The 24,211-nt window shown below is 37.1% G+C and overlaps 1 protein-coding gene across 1 annotated transcript in view; it reads right to left on the reverse strand.

Annotated features, from left to right (window-relative positions):
- LOC5570605 overlaps positions 1-24,211 on the reverse strand; it is a 291,060-nt gene that overhangs the window by 236,479 nt on the left and 30,370 nt on the right. The window lies entirely within an intron of this gene.

Below are 24,211 nucleotides of genomic sequence, written 5' to 3' on the forward strand. Positions count from 1 at the left end.
GAATAACAAATTTTCACATCCCAAAGCGGACATGCCGCACACGGGCCAATAATTTGTCGAAAAAAACTCCTGAATTCGGCATCGATGACCTTGGGTAACAACGATATAGAACACTACATTCAATCACTCAAATTTCTTCGTCACATTTCTTTTTACCTGTACGAAATCGTGTTCATTACCAGCTTGTGTTGACAACAATTAAATAGCAGTAATTAAATATCATCGAGGATTCTATTTTAAAACAAAAACCACAACACACTGTGACAGCTAACTGAAGTGTTTTTGCAAAGCATTATTATCACTTCTCCAGCCTCAATGCAACCTTTAATATAGCCCTTATTCAGACAAGTCAATAAGTTATTCCCTTGCTGTTCATGATGTTCACACGGTCTCATGTGGAGCAGATGTCAAGGTAAGTGATTATAAATCAGTGAATCCCAGTTCAATTTCCAATTGCTCATATTCACTAATCTTTATCTTTAAATTCCAGCACATATGTTAGAAATTGTTAGTTGCGTTGAAAAAAACAAACAAAACTATAACCTGTAAATATTTTAACATTTTTTGGTTTATTGTAGAATAATGGATGAATAAGCGATTGTTAAGCTTTCGAAGGTTGTCATCTGTTCTAAAAATAGAATTATCGTATTGAAAGTGGCTTGAATAAGCGCATGTTAGTCCTTTATTCAGCCTTCCATATAGCTTCAATTAAGCTTAAGGCTGAATAAAATCGCCAGAATTAGATGTTTAATAGCTGAACAACAGTGTATGGAGGCTATGAACAGCTTTTGTTCAAACAAAGGCTGAATTTTTTTTTTTTTTTATCTATTTCGTTTATTTGAGGCTCAAATGCGTTTAACGCTTTACGGAGCCGAAATTCATTTTTTTTGTATTTTTATTACATACAATTAATTGGCTTTTTCAGTTCAACATTAATATGGGATGGGGCCAGGGTACTCGTGGCAACTCGAGGTTAGTGGTCACATTTTTTTAAGGAAGGACATGGTAGGGATTGGGATCAGGGTTCTCAGCAGCTCATCCGGGAGGTATAATGTGGCATCTTGATTTTCGTTTCATGGCGTTGGTAGCGATTTCTTGCCGGTATTCGACTGCCGGATGGCCAGGATCCTCAATCCAACACAAAGGGGACAAAACACAAAAAAAACTGGGAAAGAAAACACAAGAGAATTAAACTTTTATATCACACAAGCGAAGGAAATCGTAAATTGCGACCATATAAATAAGATCGCGGGTTCCCAACACATCTCTAACTGGAACATAGGGTTGTCTACCTCGGGCCGCAAGGGTATCCAAAAGTTGCGCTCTGGAGGCGTCCATATCCGAGCACTGCCAAACTACGTGATCGATGTCATCATAACCGGAACCACACCTGTTACAAATATTGCTCAGCGCGAGGTTAATTCTGTGTAGATGTGCATCTAGCGAGTAATGGTTGGACATAAGTCTTGACATCACGCGAATGAAATCTCGACTTACGTCCAAGCCTTTCCACCAGGCTCGCAAGGAAACTCTAGGAATTATGGAATGTAACCACCGTCCCAGTTGGCCATTTAGCCAATCGCTTTGCCAACCGTGAAGAGAACTTTGACGTACTAAATGAAAAAATTCATCGTGTGAAATTCGTCTATCATAAATCTCACCTTCCTCAGCGCCCACCTTTGCGAGAGAGTCCGCCTTCTCATTACCATAAATTAGGCAATGTGAGGGGACCCATACAAAGGTAATCTTATATGATCTTTCGACCAGTGCACACATCTGCTCTCTTATTTTTGTAAGAAAGTAAGATGCATGCTTTACGGGTTTCATCGATCGGAGTGCCTCGATTGAACTGAGACTATCCGAGAAGATGAAGAAGTGGTCTGCGGGCATGTTAGAGATCATCCCCAAAGCGAAGTTGATTGCTGCCAGCTCAGCAACATAAACCGTGCAAGGTTCTTGAAGTTTTCGGAAGGCGGAAGAATTTTCATTGAAGACACCGAAGCCAGTGGATCCATTTATACGTGACCCGTCAGTGAAATATCTCCTGTAGGAATCGACATTCTGGAACTTTGCGTTGAAAATACGTGGGATAGTTATACATCGAAGTTGATCTGGAATTCCATGAATAGCTTGTTTCATGGACAGATCATATTCAACAGAGGAACTGTCATTGGTGAAGCGTACACGTGGAGGATTATAACATGGAAGGCTAGTGTCAGATGACATGTAGTAGAGATAAACTCGCATGAATTTTGACTGAGTATTCAGTTTGAGCAATTCTTCGAAGTTTTCGATGACGAGTGTGTTGCTCACTCCACACTTAATAAGTATTCTTAGCGAGAGCTCCCAGAATCGGTTCTGTAGCGGTAAAACCCCTGCCAGAACCTCTAGGCTCGCATTATGTGTCGAGTGCATACACCCTAAGGCGATACGCAAACAACGATATTGAATTCGTTCCAATTTAATCAGGTGGCATTTTGCTGCTGAGAGAAAACAGAAAGAGCCATACTCTAGAACAGAGAGAATGGTTGTTTTATAGAGTTTTATGAGGTCTTCCGGGTGAGCACCCCACCATGTTCCGGTAATTGTTCGTAGAAAATTGATCCTTTGTTGGCATTTTTCCGTTACATACCTAATATGGGTTCGCCAAGTGCCTTTTGAATCAAACCAGACCCCAAGGTATTTTGAAGTCAAAGACTGGTCGATGTCTATTCCCAAAAGCTTAAGCTTCAGTTGGGCTGGATTCCGCTTCCTTGAAAATACAACCAGTTGAGTTTTTTGCGGCGCAAACTCGATCCCTAAATTTCTAGCCCAAGTGGATAGATTATCAAGGGAATTTTGCAATGGTCTTTGCAGGATTTCTGCTTGTGGGCCCTTCATAGAGACCACAGTATAGGGTGTTTCGGATCTAGAGGTATCAACTTCTTGTTAGTTACTGGACATCTTCTCTTTATTTCGATTCGATTTCCTATTTTATACCTGCGTTCAACTACTAGTGTCGCTAAGGGCGATCATGATTAGAAATGCGATCAAACAACTATCGATTCTCATGCTTTTCGTCGACCTTCGCCCTTGCCGTCTAATGTAAAGCATACAATCTGGTTTATTTAGATTGTATGCACTGCTGATAATGACACTTCTTGTTCATTTTGCCTGAGGGGCGGAACATGTGATGGCATTACATCACATTACTATCCTCTCAAAAAAAAAAAACGTTTGTTTATAAAAATTTTCTGAGCTCTGGTAAAATTTTTATATAAAAAGGTTTTTTAAATTATTATTGTCTTTATTTATTGAACCTTATATTTCTTATAAACATTTAAATTTTAACATTATTCTGGGTGATATATTCAACCTTAATTGTGCTTTAAATAATTTTATTACATCCGTATCTCCTTATATTTTTCTTTATTACTATTATTATTATTACAATTTTTAGTTACAATGATGGTTCAAGTTTTATCTTTAATTGTTTATATTTGATTATTATAGTTTATTTATCATCGTCGTATAATTATTATCGTTTTCACATCATCAACAAATTTTTCTTTTTTTTTCTTAATTTTGGACACATGCTTCTTACAAACACATATTCTTTATTTTTTTTTTTTTTTTTTTTTGTAGATGACATTAAATTCTAAAATGTAGTTTTCCCTAGCATTAACCTATTTTTCTTTATCTTGGGTTCTCTTCGATCGGTGGATGGTACTTCTTCGGAATCGGTTATTTCCTGCGTTGGAGCGTTTGAAAAAATTACTTGAAGGGGTTGGTTTTCAGGTGGTGCTACTGGAGCATTCCCTTCCCCCTTAAATTTAAGTTTCAAATACTTGAACAATTTGAAACTTAACCAGAGAAATATAGCAAGAACGATCAATATAAAAATAGTTTTCCAAATTGAGAACGAATGTTGTTCCAGTTCAATATTCATTAGTTGAATTTTCCCAGCATTCATTGTTTTCAAAGTATTTATTTCGTTAAATAAATCTTTGCCATTAGTATGTGTTATGATACTATTTTCGATAGTATCAGGTACTTTAGTATCAATGAATTTTGCTTCCTTAGGTGAAAATCTAAAATTTATTTTTAATTCGTTCGAGTCAATGGAAGAGTGAACTGTAGGATAATAATGTAGCAAAACATTGTTTGATTTTATAAAGCATGGTTTGGTTAATTTTAATTTTCCAACCATGTTAATTTCCATAGTAAATGATTTATTGTTATAAAATATTAACAAATCCGTTATATTTGGCACTGCATAAATCCATGAATTATGATCAATTAACTGAATCCACATTTGATGTTGTAGATTAAGAGGTTGTGGAATGCAGACAGATTCCGAATTATTAAGGAATGTTCTCGCATTACATTCTTCAGAAATTGTCAAATTTTCTAGGCTATGCGTTGAGGGACAGAGATTAAAATTTTGAAGTGATTTACATTCTTTAAATTCTTTATAAGTCATTGTCATACCAATGTCAGAATTAAATGCTTTTAAAACTATGTCATTCTGTATGGGTGTTATAAATAACTTCCCATTTCTTAGAAGCGGTATACTTGTACCCTTATAAGCTTCATATATAAGCTTATTTGTGATAGGCACTTGAATACTCACTTTAATTCTACAACCAACAACAGTTGATTTCATTGTAGAAACTGGATACAATTGCATAATATTCTCAAATGATAAAGGCACGACAAATTCAAAAGATGGCGGTAAAATGCCTCGAATTGTCATTAGATCTTTTAAAAATTTTGCTGGATTATACACAGCTGGCGAAAGATTAGTTTTTTCATTCATCATTAAAGTATAAAACACATCCCTCTTTCTGAACGCATGTTCAAAAAGAATTTCAATTTCGTTCAGAAGTTCAAAAATCTGATTTCTTACAATAGATTTTGTTTTTTCCTCCTGATACTTTTTATTATAAAATTCAATGACTTTTGAAAAGGACTCAACCTCATTTTCCAACGTACTTATGGATTTGTTAGTTAAATCAAAAATTGAATCGATTGCTACAGTCTGCTTTTCTACTTGTCGAGATAATTGATCTTCGTTATCAAGTAAATGGGCAAGGTCTTTATCAATGCGTTGCCTGTCCTCATTACTCATAGTGCCGAAAAGCATTTTTTCCAACTCTCCAAGCCCGTCGATAATCCCTCTTTTTGCTCTCTTGATATTCAACGCGTTTGCTATTTCGGTTGTACATGTAGAGTTAATAATTGCTCTAATAGGGAGCAATTCGGTTAAAAGAATTCTTATGTTTTTTGTAAGCCTGTTACAATCAAGTCCAAAATCGGAATTTAATTGTTCGCAGGATTTCATCAAAGTGTTAGTCATATTTTCTAATACATTAATTTCTACTTCCATGTCATGCAAGCTGTATGATGTTTCCAGGGTCCATGATCCCAGTTCCAATCGAACATCTTGAAGCCGCTCATATAAGATGCCATGATCATACATCGGTACGTTCTCCACTGGAAGGCTTGCTTCTAATGAGCAAATAGTTAATGCGAAGACAAATACGTACAACATTCTGCAATAAACACAAATGAGAGAAAGAAAAAAAATGTAAAAAAAATGACTTACTCAAAGTAACTTTTTAATCGATCGTTATGGACAGTTACTTTTCTGTTCGAACCTTTAATTAAAATGGTACTTGTTTCAGGGCTGTTTATGGCAACAACTTCATGTGGACCATTATACAAGCCTTGTAACTTTCTACCAGCACCTGTCGCAACATTTTCGAGAAGAACCTTTTCTCCCCATAAAGGAACCCAATTTTTAGAATTTTTATCGTAATTTTCTTTCCTCTTTTCTTTTGAACCCAGTAAATTTTCTTTTGCGATTTTATGAATGGATGCTAATTTTTGTCTAAGATCTTCAATATACGAAAAATACGTGTCTGATCCGTTGTATGCTGTACATATAGAAAGGGGCAGTTCTGCCTTATGCCCAAACATTAACTCGTGAGGAGTAAAACCGGTTGAAGAATGAACCGTTGTGTTGTAGGTAAATGCAAAGAATGGTATGTATTCATCCCAATCATTCAATTGAGTGCAAACAAAAGATCGAATGTATTCTTTCATTGTCCTATGGCATCTCTCCAAAGCACCGTTACTTTGAGGATGATAAGCTGTAGTTTGAATTTGTTGAACTTTCAATAACTTACAAAGTGTTTGGAACAGTTTACTAATGAAATTTGTTCCCCGGTCTGTTACTAATTCCTTTGGCACACCGTACGTACAGATTGCCACTTCTAAAAATGCTTTACATGTTATTTCAGCCGTAGCTTCGGGAATTGGTTTGGCTATAAATTGTTTTGTTAAATCATCTTGTATCGTCAAAATATAATTGTTCCCATTTTTAGTAGTAGGCAAAGGACCAACGATATCAAGGAAAATTTTTTCGAAAGGTTTTGACGATGTGGATGTTATTTTTAATGGTATTTTGTTTTTTGGTAAAATTTTATTCTTCTGACAATCCTCACATTTTTTAACAAAATTTTTGACATCTTGGCGTATCGTTTTCCACGTATATTTTTCTGAAATTCTTTTGATTGTCCTTTCAACTCCTTCGTGACCGCCTAGTGGGCTGTTGTGGAATTCTTTCAGAATGGTTTGAATTTCTTCTTTTGTAGAAACGCGAATTGCAAGATTATTTGAAAAGTATAGTTTGCAATTCACTTGAGAAAATATATGAGCAGTAAAATCTCTCAACTCTGGCCATAAAATTTCGTCTCTCGATGACAAAACAAAATGGAAATCGATAGATTTGTTGGAAATTGCTTTCAAATTTTCTTTTGCGATTAATAAATTCTTGTAAAGATTATGCATGCATATTTTATCTTCATGCTTATTTTTGCTTATGACGAAATGTTTGTCAATTTTTGAAATATATTCATAATCATTACAGTCTGCGCTGTAGAAATCATTTTTATCGAATTCATATATTAATTTTCTGTCCAAGATTCTTGGCACAATGTATATCGATACATAGTTTGATATTGGTCGACCTAAATTAGAGTTTTTATTTTTATTTGGATTCTTTAGTAGCTTGAAACACGAATAATCCTCGGCTATTCCGTTCACAATGCTATTATCCAAATTTCGATTGGTGCTTTTCGCTTGGTTTCTTGTAATAACGTGTACACGATTTGACATTTTTTGTTTGTGCGTTTTGATTTCATCACTTATTTGTGATGTTATTTGGTCTGCAGTGTCTAATTTACATAATTCAATCCGGCTTAATGCGTCTGCGACCACATTTCCTTTTCCAGGAACATAAGTTACCTTAAAATCATATTCTTCCAATTGAATGCGCCATCGCATTAATCGGTCTGACGAATTCGTGATGTTAAATAAATAAATTAGAGGCTTATGATCCGAGCATACTAAAAATTCGTTGCCATAGACATATGGTCTAAAATGTTTGATAGCCCAGACAATAGAGAGAAGTTCTTTCTCTACAGTGGAGTAATGTCTTTCAGCCTGGTTCAAAATTCTGCTGGCATATGCTATGGGTAAATTATTACCTTCATTCGTTAAAACCGCTCCTATAGCAACATTACTTGCGTCAGTTGTTATGACGAATTTTTTACTAAAATCAGGATATTGTAATATGGGAGAACTCGTCAACAACGATTTCAACTCATCGAAAGATCGTTGACAGTTTTGACTCCATACAAATCTTTGATTTTTTCTTAATAATTTATTGATCGGATTAGCTAAGTTTGCTAGATTTGGAATAAATTTTCGGTAATAACTCAGTATTCCTAAAAACATCTTTATTTGTTTTTGATTTTGTGGTATTGGAAAATGTTTAATTGCATGAATTTTGGATTCATCGGGCAAAATTCCTTCAGAGGTTACTCTATGTCCTAGATAGAGAAGTTCTTTTTTCAAAAAATTACATTTATCGGTTTGAAGTTTCAAATTAAATTTTTTCAAACACTCAAAAACTTCACACAATTTTTTATTATGTTCTATCAAACTGTTTCCATACACAACTACATCGTCCATGTATATAAAACATTTGATACCCTGCAATCCACTTAACACCGTATTCATTAATCGTTGAAAAGTAGCCGGAGCATTTTTCAAACCAAATGGCATCTTCACATATTCGAAATGCCCAAATTGAGTAGAAAATGCTGTTTTAGCGGCATCTTGTGGATCCATTTTAATTTGGTGGAACCCACTAGCTAGATCTAGATTCGAAAAATATCTAGCTTTTCCTAATTGGTCTAGGATGTCAGTTATTAATGGTAAAGGATATGCGTCACTAATAGTGACATCATTTAGCTTTCGAAAATCAACGACTACGCGCCATTTCTTCTGACCATCCTTAGAAGATTTCTTTGGAACTACTAGCAAAGGTGAATTCCACGGAGATTTACTTTCCTTGATAGTTCCATTGTGAATCATTTTATTAACCTCTTTGTTGACAACATCTTTCTGAGCATTAGGTAATCTATATTGTCTTGTGAAAATAGGTTTTTCGTTGTTTACAGATATTCTGTGTGTTGTGGCGTCTGTGCAATCTAAAGTGTCGCCATCTAAATAAAATAAATCTTGATACATTTCAATTACATCAATGATCGATGACTTTTCCTCACAATTTAAATGATCCAGATCGATACACGATAATATGTTTTGTAATCTAGTTTTTTCGACAGTTTTTAAAGACATAACATGGAAATTTTCCAACTGTTCTATCTGAATGTCATTTAAATCAATTTCCACCTCTTCATGCGTGGCATTAATGATAGGCACATAAGCAATGTAATTTACTGGACTTATAATGCTACCACCTACATAAATGGGCTTGTCGTAAAATTGTTTTGGAAAACATATTAGGTCATGATTTGAATTGACAAACACTTTCTTCACAAGTTCTGTTCGTGGAGGTATTCTAACTATATTCTTTGCTTTCATAGCATTAATAAATTGACGATTAGGTTGCTTAAAAATTTTGAAACAATTATCCCTATAGTCAATGGTACAAGGATAATTATTAAAGAAATCACTTCCAAGAATACCATTACAAGGAATAGGAAAATCATGTCTTACAACGTTTATTTCAAATTCTCTAGAAAAATTTTTAAAGTCGAAAGTTAAACTACATTTCCCAAGAGTTTTGACGGCTTCTGAAGTAACACCTGATATTTCGATGAAATCATGACGGATAGTATTTATCATGAAATCATCAATTTTCATAACGCTAACTTCAGCTCCCGGATCCAATAAAAAATTCATAGGTTCACGTGTTTGGCATATTTCAATAGAGACAATGGCTCTGTTCGTGTTAGTAACATGCACAAATGGAATTATTACATCTGAAGAGTTCTCATTAGTTCCGAGCCCTCCCGATCTGGATGTTTTATTACTGGAGCTTTCCAGTTTTTTGATTCAAGTACATTAATATTATGCCGCTGTTTAAAATGACAGTCTTGTTCTAAATGTCCAATCCTACCACAAAAATTACATTTTAATGGCCTTGCTCTAAAATTATGCATAGGTTCTGTTTTAATTTCTCTTTTAATATTAACATTATTTTGTTGGTCACCTTGTCGTTGAGAATTTCTATTCACAGTCTGACCGAAATTGCTGTTTGAAAAATGTTGTTTTGAATGTTCGAAGTTTCTATTTCCAGTATTATTGAAGAAGTTTCTCTTTCCAGTATTATTTGGGAAATTTCTATTTCCGGTATTATTTGAAAAAATTTCTCTGAAAATCGTTATTGTAATGATTTGGTTTAGATTTGAAAAAATTTTGATTGTTATATTTTGAACCGAAATTATTGTTATATGGGACATTGTTCCGTCTGGATAAAATTTCGTTTGAATTTAAATTTGACTCAAGTTTGTGGGCATACTCAGCTGCCTTGTTCAATTCTGTAAAATTGTTTGATTTTACTATGTTTCTAACATCACATTGTTTAATACCATTGATAAAATATTCAAGTATGACACGGGAATAAATATATGTAACTGGTGTTACATCTTTATTAGTTAGTGTCGATAAACTCAAAAGATCTTCCGAAACGACCTCTATTTTTTCTTGGAGAAGTAAGGCTCTATCACCGTACGTTTTAGCGTCTTCATTTTCTTTTTGCCTTAAATTAACCATATCTGATATGAGAACGCTCAGTGGAGCTTTCTCTCCAAATTTATTTGATAAAATTGATTTTATCTCGTCGAAAGTAGTAGTGTTTCGACAGAGTGTGAAAGCTTCGATGTTTTTGAGCTTTCGCTTAATAATTTTTACTAATACAGCATCATCTGCGTCGCCTAACGAATCTTTAAAATCTTGGCAGATAGCCATAAATTGTTGGAAATTACTTTTTCCAAGCAATTCAGGGATATCCTCTCGAGCTTCTTTAGGATCGAAAGGCATTGTTTCCGCTAGTGAAGATAATGAGGAATGTAAATCTGAATCAGAATTTGGTAATGATGGTAAATCAGATTCTGAATCACTTTGATTCGATGAATGTAAATTTGAAAAACTACTATTATCTTCGCCACCTACTACAACTTCCCTTGTTCTAAGTTGAAATATTCTTCTAAAGCTCATTAGCTTTTTGTTTGTTGTGAGACAATAACAAAAAGGGAAAAAGTATAGAAATCCACCAGATCGATTACATATTTCTTGCTGTTAAAAATATAAATGTATATATATATATATATTTTTTTTTTTTTTTTTTTTGAGGCCTGTGCAATTTACTAAATGTTCCTACCTTAATGTTAACGTTGCTTGCTGGTTGTTGTCTTGATGCTGCTGCTGTTTCTCCTTATAGGCCGGTTTGCTACTGACAAGCAAAGGAATCGCCTATCTCGATGTGTGGAAAATTTCTCCCAAGAAATGGTCAAGAAAATCACTTTTTTCTGATCGCAGTACCCAGTTGAGAAGAAATGTCACTTCAAAGGGGCTCTTTAGCTTATCCGGAAAATTATGTAATTACTATCCTTGAACTGACACGCACCGTTTTTTTTGTATTCCTTTTCCAGAGGATAACTTCCTTGTTTCATTCACTCACTACCACCACAAGTCACACAAACAATTTTCTCGACTTCGAATAGAAGTGGAAATCCTGTTGATTGAGTTGGAATTTGGCTTCTTGGCCGTATATTTTTGCACTGTTTTCGTTCACACACACCAAACGTAAACCGAAAAATTCGACTCTAAATTTCGATGAACTCCCTGTTTCTTCCTTGAGTGGTGGAACCAGCCACCGCGAAAAAGGAGAGTCAAAAGATCACTCGCCACACACTTGCCCAGAGCTCCCCCGGTGCACTTTTACTTTTGCTGTTTGCGATTCTTGGGGAATGCTTTCGTCGTTCCCGATATGTGGTCCCGGGTTTTGATTCCGGATTCTGGGGTCGAATTGGGTCCGTCACCAAGTTCTGTTTTGGGAAATTTTCTACACCACCCCGCGATTGAGCGAATTTAAAAAACGATAACACCGTACACACAATGTATAAAACTGGGGAAGAGGACTTCAGGAACCGAACCGATCTTAAGTAAATCTATGAATGTTCCGTTAACCGCTGCCACCACTATAAGGTGTTTCGGATCTAGAGGTATCAACTTCTTGTTAGTTACTGGACATCTTCTCTTTATTTCGATTCGATTTCCTATTTTATACCTGCGTTCAACTACTAGTGTCGCTAAGGGCGATCATGATTAGAAATGCGATCAAACAACTATCGATTCTCATGCTTTTCGTCGACCTTCGCCCTTGCCGTCTAATGTAAAGCATACAATCTGGTTTATTTAGATTGTATGCACTGCTGATAATGACACTTCTTGTTCATTTTGCCTGAGGGGCGGAACATGTGAAGGCATTACATCACAACAGCATCATCTGCAAGTTGTCTAAGCGTGCATGGTTCTTCCAAACAGTTGTCAATATCTTTAACATAAAAATTATAAAGCAAGGGACTCAGACATGAGCCTTGGGGAAGGCCCATATAGCTAATTCTGGAAGTTGTCAGTTGACCGAGAGTGAAGCTCATGTGTTTTTCTGACAACAGATTGTACAAGAAATTATTCAATATTCCAGGTAGTCCACTATTGTGCAAGTTTGCTGACAATATTTCTATGGAGACTGAATCAAAAGCGCCCTTAATATCCAAGAAAACCGAAGCCAATTGCTCCTTGTCAGCAAAGGCTAGTTGAATATCTGATGAAAGCAACGCTAGACAATCGTTTGTTCCTTTGCCCTTGCGAAAGCCAAATTGAGTACTGGAAAGCATGTTGTTTGATTCGACCCAGTGATCGAGTCGGGATAGGATCATTTTTTCTAACAATTTCCTTAAACATGATAACATAGCAATCGGGCGGTACGAATTATGATCAGACGCTGGTTTCCCAGGCTTTTGAATAGCTATTACTTTGACCTGTCTCCATTCAGGTGGAACAATGTTGTGTTCCATGAAAGAGTTGAACAGGTCAAGCAACCGTCTTTTAGCGATATCAGGGAGATTTTTAAGAAGGTTGAACTTGATCATATCGCGTCCCGGAGAGGAGTTGTTTGATGAAAGAAGAGCCATAGAAAATTCCAGCATAGTGAATGGTCTGTCCAACGCACCGTCTCTCTGGGTTTCCCAGAATGGCGGTTGAGCTGGAACTGAGTCTGGACAGACCTTTTTTGCGAAGTTGAATATCCAACGATTGGAGTATTCGTCACTCTCATTTGAGGTTGAGCGGTTTCGCATGTTGCGAGCCACTCTCCAAAGCGTCGTCATTGAAGTTTCTCGTGAGAGGCCATCGATGAAACGTCGCCAATAGCTACGCTTCTTCGCTTTAATAAGATTCTTCAGTCTTTTTTCGAGCTTCGAGTACTCTAAATAAAGTTCTGAGGTACCATATCTACGAAAAGCTTTGAAGGCATTAGATTTTTCCCGATATAACTGAGTGCATTCATCATCCCAACCAGGTGTGGCTGGTCGTCTTTTGAAGGATGCACTTGGAACTCGTTGTTTTTGGGATTCTAATGCACTTTTATAAATCAATTCTGTTAGGAATCGATACTCATCCAACGGTGGGAGTGTGTTGAATGTTTCGATACCAAAAGTTACCGCTGATGCAAATTTTTGCCAATCGATATTCCTAGTGATGTCGTAAGGAACCTGAATTGACTGTTCTGACCTTTCACAATTATTTCTGATAGACGTTATTATGGGCAAATGATCACTACCATGGGGATCATCAATCACCTTCCACATGCAATCGAATGATAGTGAACTTGAACCCAAAGATAGGTCAATGCGGCTTTCTTTGCCGTCGGATGAAATACGTGTCACTTCACCTGTGTTCAAAATGTTCAAGTTGAAATCGTCGCATAAGTCATAGAAAATAGCCGCTCTATAATCGTCATAAGATTCGCCCCATCCAGTACCATGTGAGTTCATATCACCCAGTATTAAAACTGGAGATGAGAGCATGGAGACTGCATTCCAAAGATAACGGCGGTTTATTGAAACTCTTGGAGGAATATAAACAGAAGCTACGCAAAGGTCTTTACCCTTTACGCTTATTTGGCAAGCAACGATTTCTATGCCTGGATGAGTCGGGATGGGGATTCTGTAGAATGAATGGCACTTTTTGATCCCTAAAAGCACACCCCCGTAGTTATCATCTCGATCCTGGCGTATAATGTTAAAATCGTAGAAGTTAAGATCATCTTCAGAAGAAAGCCATGTTTCACAGAGTGCAAATATATCACAATCGGAATTGTGAAGCAAAAACTTAAATGTGTCTAATTTAGGTTTTAGACTATGACAGTTCCACTGTAACACAGTGATCATATCTTGTACCTCACTCGATGAATTATCCATCGAAAGATATGATCGAAGCAAGGAGGGGCCACGAGATAGTCAATTCCCTGAGATACTCTTCTATTGCGGGGAGAAAAAGGTCGAGTATGCCTCTGAATGAGTCTGAAACTCCGAGGGCATCACATATGCGATCCACCAGGGCCGTAAAAGTTATCAGTCCTCGCTTGGCCCGGGGGGTTTTCGAGGAAGAGCGAGGGACTTCAGTAGCTTTTTTCTTGCTATCTTGTCTAGAGCTTCTTTTCGAAGTATATTTAATCGGTAGAGGCGGGGGCGGCAGATCTTTGCTGCAACACGGAATGGAAGCATCAAGGACCTGTTTCTTCGGCAATTTCAAATTTGCCCCACCTCCTTTGGAATTAGGCAAACTTTTGAGGGAAGATTTCATTACCTTACGGCGCAGTCCCGGAGAAGATGGAGACTTTCGTTTTCCGGGTGCGTGTACCTCCGAAGAATCTCCCCCATCAGTTTCGTCGTCGTTCGCTTCGTCGGAAGACAACTCTTGAAAAGAGTTACCAACTGGGATGGCTGATGAAGACTCTTTTGCAGGCGGATTTAAAGCTTTCACCATTTCCGCATACGTCTTCTTGGAGCGCTTCACAATGGAGCGACTCTCATTTCGAATGCGCCTTTTGTATGCCGGGCATTTCTGCAAGTCATGAAGATCCTCACGACAGTAGCTGCATTTTTCAGCTTCCTGTGTGCAATCATCTTCCAAGTGAGCTTGGTTGCATTTACCACAACGGGGCTTGTTGTCGCAAAAGCTAGCACTATGACCAAGCTGTTTGCAGTTGGTACAATTGAATACCTTCGGCACGTAAAGGCGCACTGGGTAAAAAACACTATCAATGCAAACAAATTTAGGGAGAACGGAACCAGGAAAAGTTACACGAAACGAGGCTGACGGCGAAAACACTTTCTTATTGCCTTCCATGGAAACTGATTGTAATTGTTTACAATCCAGTATAGCCACATCAGGAATGGACCGGTTCTCAAAAACGCCTTTGCCAGTCTTAATGTCTTCGCATGTCAGACTCGCGTCGATGATTTTCCCTTCCACCTCAACCTCTCTGGCCAAAATATACACATAATATTCCACAGTAAAAGCCTCATGCTGAGCAATTTCATTCGCTGCTTTGTAACTAGGTGCAGTTACACGCAGCTTGGATTGCTTCACTTGGTGAATAACGGTCCCAGGATATTTACGCGTCAGCTCTCTAGAGATCGAGAGCACATTCAAAATCTTATTTTTGCGCCGGAAATAGACAACCCAAGGCCCAGCCGAAGACGGTTGATAAAACCGCGTTCGAGCAACGAGATCTTTAGGAGGCGTATCGCCTCCATCCGATTCGTCCATGCGGGAAAAAATCCAACCGCAACCAAACCGACAATAATAATAAAAAAAAAAAAAAAAAAATAGAGAAAAAAAAAACAAAAAAAAAATTAAAGCGATTGGAAAATATTAATCAATTAGTGGACTATTTTGTACACACCTCTCCTATAAAGGCAAAAATATAATAAAAATAAAAAAAAACTTTTGAAAAGAAAAAAAAAATCAGTTAGTGGGCTATTTTGTACACCCTTCCCCTAACCCTGCAAACAAATTTGCACCGGGAGAGAGACAGAGGAGAAGCGAAAAACAACCTTGAACTCAACACTGTTTGTTTGGGAGATGCGAAGGCAATTCAATAGAGTGTGGATAGGTATAGAAAAATTTGCTACTTATCCGTTCCCGTTTGATGACGGCACAGCAGCTAGCCTTCCACGTCGTAGGTAGGCAAATATGTCTCGCCGTCCTCGCAGCAGATGTATGCGGGGGAACAATTATCGGTGGAACGATACCCGATGACCCTTGCCAACCTGGTTCGCTTCCTTCGATGCGCGCGGTTTTAAGCACTAGAGGCACAATTGGTAAAAACCACACGGGCGGTGGAAGAAATAAAAAAAAACCATAAAAAAAGCTGCCGACTGCACAAAACTGAACTAACTTGTTCAAGCGCACAACAAGGAATGAAAAGGCTGAATTGAAATAGTTGTAAAAGCGTTTGAGCAGCTTCAAATTGTTACCTGCATTTTCTTAACGTGCAGCATCAGTCACTTGTTGAGATTATTGAATTGAATGGAATAATTGAAATGTGAGTAAAAATCATGGACAATAATGTCAGCTTTGATATTTCGAAAGAGAAAGCCAGCCATGATGTATGGCAGACATTTTTGTAATCGGAAAATTTTCATTCTAATTTAGTTAATACGTTACGAAAACGTGAAAAATCGGATGCTATAATTTTGAGATTTCCGTAAAAAATCTGAGATAAGAGTTTTGAGACTCCGTTAAGATTACCGTAGAAATTTTGATTTTTTTCAATTCAGGTATTCATTTAGTAATACTGAACTTTATATGAGAATTGTGATATTCAAGATTCTCGGATTTCCTTTGGAATTTCAGATTTTTTTGATGAAATTCTGTTGAATCCCAGAATTACATTTTAGATTTTTTATACATAATAAATTTTGGGACTATGTAAGGCTTTCTGGGATTCTTGTGACAATATTAAAAATCCGCAACCTGATTCGGTTATTGATCTTTTGAAATTATTTTGGTATCGTTAAGAAAGTATTTCTGAAATTTTCAGATTTTACATCGGAATATCAGTACTGGAATTCAAAAAAGTCTAGTAATTTCATAATTTTATGTTGCTGTAATCTCAAGATCTCTTTATAGGATACAGATTTTTAGCTAAAAGTTCAAAATTCTCAGAAATTTTTTTGTAATTGTCATCATAAAGTTCACATGCACTTAAAGGGAATGCCAGATTTATCGCAAATTTATACTTCAAATCGTGGAAAATTACATAATTTACACGAATTAGCTCGATTACGCGAAGCATACCGGGAATGTAGTAATATTCATATTTTCACATAATTTGTCGTGTGAATAAGCGACAAATTTGGCATATATGCATGGTTTTATTAATTTTAAGTGTCACTGTGAATGGAATTTTCTTAACGTGCAGCATCACTCTGAACTCTGAATGGAATTTTCTTAACGTGCAGCATCAGTCATTGCTCATGTTTGAAAGTAGTAGGTACTATATCGTCCCCTTAATGCTACAACTAGATAACTCGAAAATCAAAATTTTGGGATGCGCCACTTTGAAAATATGACCGTTTTACAAGGTGACGGTTAATCGCAGAGGATATGGTTGAAAAATAAACTTTAACTTGTGTATTTTGAATCACACGCTTATGAGCTGTAGGTATTTTACAGATCTAATTAATAAAAATGTTTTGGCATATTGAAGTCAAAAATTTCAAATTTCGAGTTATCTAGTTGTAGCATCAAGGGGACGATATGTTCGAAAGGTTTTTTTATTCACACCAAAAGTGTAGTAAACTTTGTGGAATTTGTTTTTGAGTAGATGTTACATGTAGTAAAGTTCAACGCTTTTTATTCATACCGCCCTATGCATTGCAATGATTGATGTCATAGCTGCAAAAAATCGAAAACACTTTGTGACAGTGAATTTTTATTGGGAATCTAGTGTGGATTCTGAGAATCCAGTGTGGATTCTGGGAATCCAGTGTGGATTCTGGGAATCCAGTGTGGATTCTGGGAATCCAGTGTGGATTCTGGGAATCCAGTGTGGATTCTGGGAATCCAGTGTGGATTCTGGGAATCCAGTGTGGATTCTGGGAATCCAGTGTGGATTCTGGGAATCCAGTGTGGATTCTGGGAATCCAGTGTGGATTCTGGGAATCCAGTGTGGATTCTGGGAATCCAGTGTGGATTCTGGGAATCCAGTGTGGATTCTGGGAATCCAGTGTGGATTCTGGGAATCCAGTGTGGATTCTGGGAATCCAGTGTGGATTCTGGGAATCCAGTGTGGATTCTGGGAATCCAGTGTGGATTCTGGGAATCCAGTGTGGATTCTGGGAATCCAGTGTGGATTCTGGGAATCCCGTGTGGATTCTGGGAAGCCAGCGTGGATGCTGGGATTCTAGTTTAGTTTTGTATCACTGCAATGTAGATCTCAGGCTTCTTGGCTATTGGGATTCCACTAGGTTTGTTGTATTCTTCTGTGGATCCTGGGACTGTTGTTCAGATCAGTGTGGATCTTGTTATTCCATTGTGGATATTAGAATTGCAGTGAATCCTGGTATTCCAGTTAATATCCTGGAATTATAACGTGGATCGTGGAATTCTAATGTGATACCTAAGATTTCAGTGAGAATCTAGAGATTCCAGTGCGAACTTTGGGATTTCAGTATCTTGATACTCCAGTGTGGATCTTGTGATTTCAGTGCGAATCACGGGGTTGGAACATGAGTCCCTAGTTTTCAAGGGGAATCCTGAGATTTCAGTGTGGATCCTAGGATTCCAGTGTAGATATTGGAATACCGGTGGAGATTTTGAGTTTCTAGTGTAGATCCTTGGAATTCACTGCGGATCCTGGGATTCCAGTATGGGTCCTGAATTTCCGATGTAGATCCTAGGATTTCAGTGAGGATATTGGGATACTAGTGGGGAATTTAAGTTTCTAGTGTGTATCCTCGAATTCCAGTTTGGATCCTTGGATTACAGTATAGATAGTGGTTTTCCAGTGCGGATTTTGGGATTCCAGTGTGGATGCTGGTATTGTGAGGATTCTGGCATTCCAGTGGAATTTGTTAAATGAGAACCCAAGGATTCCTGTGAGAGTCCTGGGCTTTCAATAACAATACTGTGGGAATCCTGTGAGAGTTATTTTGAAAGGCTGCAAATGTTGTGGAAATACTGCGGAAATAATGAGCAAGAAGTTTGAAAAACATTGGGAATCTTACGGGAATGCTGGGATTTTCTGGAAATTCTGAATTAATCCTGTATTCTTGAGAGAATCCCGTAGAAATACTTTGGGAATCATGTAAAAATAAAAGAAGAATCTTGTGAGAATTCTCAGGGAACTTTGTGCAAAACCTTTAGGAATTCTTTGGGAATTGTATAGAAATACTGCGGGAATTGTGATCCTTATAGGGATACCGTGTGCTGTCTTATGAGCATCTTAATAAAATACCTATGGGAATTCTGTGGAAATCCGTTGGATATTCCTGGAGAATCCTGTGGGAATCCTGTTGAAATTCTATGGGAAACCTTCAAGATATCTATAGGAGTAATATGGAAATACCTTGGCAATCCTGATGACTCCTAAGTGGTTTTTATTACGACAAAATATTATCATATTCGTGGAAATTTTATAAGTATGGCCCCCGTAACCATTTGATATTAACGAACCTGGTGTAAAATAAGAGAGGAGAATTCGACTACTGCGGATATGTATGTATGTATGTTTGTACGTGCAAACGAGTATGTGTTGTGCATGTACGAGTAGGTACTTGTGTGTGTTTCGTGCGCATGTCTCATTTCAGTATCATTTTGAGGAGTAGTTTTTATATTTTTTTGTTATTTATATTTATGGTAACATGTTATCACCGTTTACATTATGTTTGTCACAATATTTTGTCACTTTTAATGCGCCATACCACCTTCAAACATTTGCGGAAATAATCAATAATTTTTATTTTTCAATATTTTGCGTGCATTTGACCCCCTGTTTCCTGTAACAAAATGTGAACGTAGATTTCCCTTTAAATGAATGTTTTTACATTCTCTTATCATATTGCGATACTGCAGAAAGAATCAAGTGATTACCATAAATGTGAAATAATAAGGCCGTTAATGTGTTAAATATATTTTTACAAGGCAAAGTAAAGTGTTAAAATTCAATTAGTTTTTACTAATCTTTTCTATATAATGTTACAACGATTTTTGTTCCTAACTCGTGCCATTTTCTTGTTCTAAAAAAGCTTCATATGTTTGACAAGACAATGTAACATGTTCAATTTGACAAAACTTTTGAATATTACACACAGTATTGAAAATTCTCTAGAATATAATTTTTGCACTAACGTGGTCATATTGATTTGTCCGCCACTGTACATATCAAAAGTGTGAGCAAAAATGTAACTGAATTATGAATTACCGCGCAAACAGAGTGACGATTTCGAAGCATCATCATCGAATGGTCTGCACTGTTTTTTTTTTCTTTCCCCATCAAACGTCCGAATAGAGGTGCCAAACAGAAGCAACAGCAGCTGCCATTGCCGCTTACCGTTGACGTTGGTGTTTGACTATGCATTTTTGTGTAATTGCTTCAGAGCCGCGGCGACGAGAGTTCGATGGGAAGCGTCTAGGACTACGGTACTCTAGACAGCGCACTGCTGTTTTAGGCCGTTTAGCTCAAGTTATATGGGCACACTTTAGCCGAGAGCGCAGCTTGTTGTCCCAAATAAGACAGGAAAAAAAAACGACGAGACCGTTATGAATTGGCCAAATCATTTTTCCACGCTCAGTCGACGAAGAAAAACATAAACATTAGCGCAAGATGAGCGCTTGGAAGCGAATTCAGCAAAACGAAAGACACTCTTGCTCTGCTCTGCTCTAGGTCGAGACTATAGTCGGTGTTGTATTGGCCTAGGGATTTGTTTAGTTGATCCATTTTTTCTCAAAGTTAATTTCACGAATGATGTTTCGTACCTTTCGACGGCACAATCGAGAGTGAGATCGTTGCGAAAGGGTTCGCGTTCATGCATACTGGTTTTTGATGTTGGCTGACTTGGCGAATATGTATTCACGGTGTTCCCCAAATCACTATTACCAAAAAAAACTCCTTCCAATCTGTGCTTATCATTCGGTTTTTTTGGCTAAGTTGCATGTCTGGGCAAAAATTTAGAAAAACCGTTCGGCTCTTTTTGAGGTTGAACCTTTTTGATTTGAATTTAAAGAAAATCTGGGATATTCAACCTGGTATAACCGTGATTATCAGTCGAAATGTACCACCAAAACATGATTCAAAGAAGGTTTGTATCCACTAGGCTGATTTTTAAATGAGAAGATCGACAAAATTTTATGTTATGCCTTTTTTGTGGCATTTTTTTATTTTGTCCTGACATACAGCTTAGTCATAGAAAAACGACTGGTGAGCACTGATTTGTTTCTGATAAAAACGGTCTGAGGAGCACCGTGTGCATGAGGGAGTGCATGCTAACTATGAGCTTACACTTTTGCCAGTGTCAAGAGTCGCTGAATCGCACGAAGCAGCTGATGATGGCAAATTCGTCACGGACCAGTAAATTTGTGACAAATTATCAACATACACAGACAGCTGCTATCATGCGTATATAAAGTTTAGTGTCCATTAACGGCTAACTGTCTCATGTGAATAGGATATCTAGCAAACGTGGGACTGACATGCGCTCATGGGCGGTTTATTGACGAGATGAGAAAATCGAAAGTGTAAAGAAATTGGTTCCCAATTGCATGTAATCGTAAAATTTCGATTTCAATTCGAGCATCAAGTGACGTCATGTGAAAGGTGAGAAAGTTGTCGAATGTCACGCGAGGCGTTTGTTGGTTGGCATTTGCTAGATTCTGCTCATTCGCAATGGGTTTCTTTTTCTAAATTTTATAACAAACAGTAAAAAATGTGTCATTCCCAAGTAACATTGGTAGCTGAATTACAGCTTATTCAGCTAAACTTCTGTATATACAGACTCTTTTCAGCTGAATAAACTGTTAATCAGCTATTAACGTTACCTGCACAGCTAAAAATAATGAAGATTACACGTCATGTAAACTTCATTTATGTCACGAAACGCGACGCGAGACAAGACATAACACTTATAGTTCTTACTATCGTCAAAAAGTTTAAAAAATACCTTTCTGTCGACCGGTTTTGGGCGAGATGTAGCCCATCTACGGGACAATGTCCGACTGACTGCATTTCGTACGTCAGTCGGACATTGTCCCGTAGATGGGCTACATCGCGCCCGAAACCGGTCGACAGAAAGGTATTTTTTAAACTTTTTGACGATAGTAAGAACTATAAGTGTTATGTCTTGTCTCGCGTCGCGTTTCGTGAATGTCGTGTTGTTCTTACGTTAGCACAAATCACACAAATTGATAGTTCATTTATGTGTTGTAAACATGACGTCATGTAAATTTAAGTCTGGAATCATGGAAATATGTGTTATATATCACGTATACGTGATTATAATCACACAGGACCCTGCTTGATTACATGACATATAATTGAAGTTTACATGACATATCATGAAAAAATCCATGATATACCACGCTCCAATTATGTGCATTACATGTCTCAGAAATTTACACGTTTCGTTCGAACTATGTGGGTTGGTATCGTTGGTCTATTGGAGTGTGTACTTAACTGTGTGTAACTTCGTTTAAGCGTATAACTAGAGTAGATAATTATTTAAACCTATTCTCTTGGAATGGTTGTGTAACTTCTCCAGTTGCTTGATCTTGTATGTTACATAACTGTTGCAACTTTGTGGGGCCTTCCTTAGCCTAGTGATAAAGTTCGAGGCTACAAAGCAAAGCCATCGTCAAGGTATTTGGGTTCTATTCCTGGCCGGTCCTGGATCTTTTCGTAACATAAGTTTCGTTGACTACCCTGGGCATAGAGTATCGTAGCCCTGCCACACGATATAAGATCAACTAGGTACGTCGGGCAAGTTGTGGGAGAGGTTATTCTTCATTAAGCTAGTACTGTATATGGAAGGTGCAAACATTCTGTATAACAGTTCGGGTTCAGGAAAGATACAGTACAACAAAATGACTCTTCTCGAAAAAGAATCAACTTTTTTTTTTTTGAAAAAAAATTAAAGTATGGGCCATTCTCTTTCTTGTATTCGCGAAATAAGAGCTCATGCGTCTTCAACTTTTCGAAATAAAGATTTGCATAATTAATGAAGATTCATTCCCCACATGAGTTTTGGATATGATATAAGCAAAGCTGGGAAAACTTTGCCGCATACACGTAAGGGAAAATACTATTTTTACTAAAATAGAATGGCCAAACCGATTCCGTTGTCAAAATTATCGTCAGCATGTTCAATACAGCAAAATTAACAAATTAATATGTTAATTAATTTCCTTCAGACATTGCCTATCTCTAGGAGTATTCCGCGATTCATTGTGGATTTAATTTTGAAATCGTATTCGGCATCAGGGTCCCCGAATTTTGTTAGTATATTGTACTGTAGTACTGCATTTGGTCCCTTGGTACTGCAAAAGGTACCCAATTTTGACAAATCTCAGAATACTTTCCACGACATTCTAGATTTTTCTCCATGGCATTTCGTCTTTGGTTTTGCACCATTCCAAATAATCGAGCTGATTTTTTTTTCCGCAGACCTACAAATACATTCCAAATTGTAATCGCATAATTTCAAGTTTTTCTGAGCCCCTCCGGAAAGTGAGACATTGGGCAAATATTTACGAAGTAATAGCGTTATTTTTTTTTCTTTTACAAATAGGAGTGCGTGTGGTCTTTCGAATCTGTTGCATGCTACTGTGAAACAAGCGAAGTTAGGATCAATCGTGTCCGGTTCGTGTTGTGTGAATGCAAAAAGATATTCGTTCTCAGTCCAGGATGTATTACCAGCTGATGAGCTTGTTCCATGCTAATAATAACACAGTTTTATCGTAGCAATGTTTAGTTTATGTAATTATTAAACAATCTATGGATAGTTCGTCAGTAAAGTGTCGACAAGAACCATCATTAATGGTTAATATAGTTAAAACATACACATTAATTTTTTCCTACAAATAACTTTCAAAGAGTTACAAATTATGAATGTCGTTGTACTTTCTTTGAATCATCTACCATCTTTTCACCATAAGATAAAAATGCACTTTGGTTTCAGGTTGGCCGATTGCGCTGCAGAATCGTTAATCGTTCTATGGCGTAGTTGGTTAACGCGTCCAGTCCACAGTGGTACCGCCCATAGGTCATGAATCGAAAAACAAAATATCTTGGTTGTTATTCCCTTATCTTTTCATTGATCAATTATGATTTCAAGAACGTTGAAACATAAACATTATAGACGTTCCTTTATGATATGCATAGTAGGGCAATGAATGATTGAGCGTATTTTTCACGTGTTAAAAATACGTTAAAAAAAAGGCGATTTAGGCACTTTGTTTATTGTCTTCGCAAGCCAGAATCACCTAATTTTTCAATCAGTTTAGATTGAGGAACATTAGTACTGAAGTATATCTATCACTTACGATACATTTTAGAGTGTTATTTGACATCTAGGAGTCAGTATAGATGTGAGTAATGAGGATAGAAATATACTCGTTTCATAAGTACATCATTTTATTTGCAGAATGTTTATGCAGGCTTTGGAAAATTTAACGATCATTGACACACGAGCCATAATTTCATCCCATTTATTCGCCTGCATTCATACAACACACATGACATTCATCGCTCGTGGAGGATAACAAGACAGACATACACCACCCTATATTT

The sequence above is a fragment of the Aedes aegypti genome, chromosome 1, assembly GCF_002204515.2.
Source record: "Aedes aegypti strain LVP_AGWG chromosome 1, AaegL5.0 Primary Assembly, whole genome shotgun sequence".
Classification (NCBI taxonomy): Eukaryota; Metazoa; Arthropoda; class Insecta; order Diptera; family Culicidae; genus Aedes; species Aedes aegypti.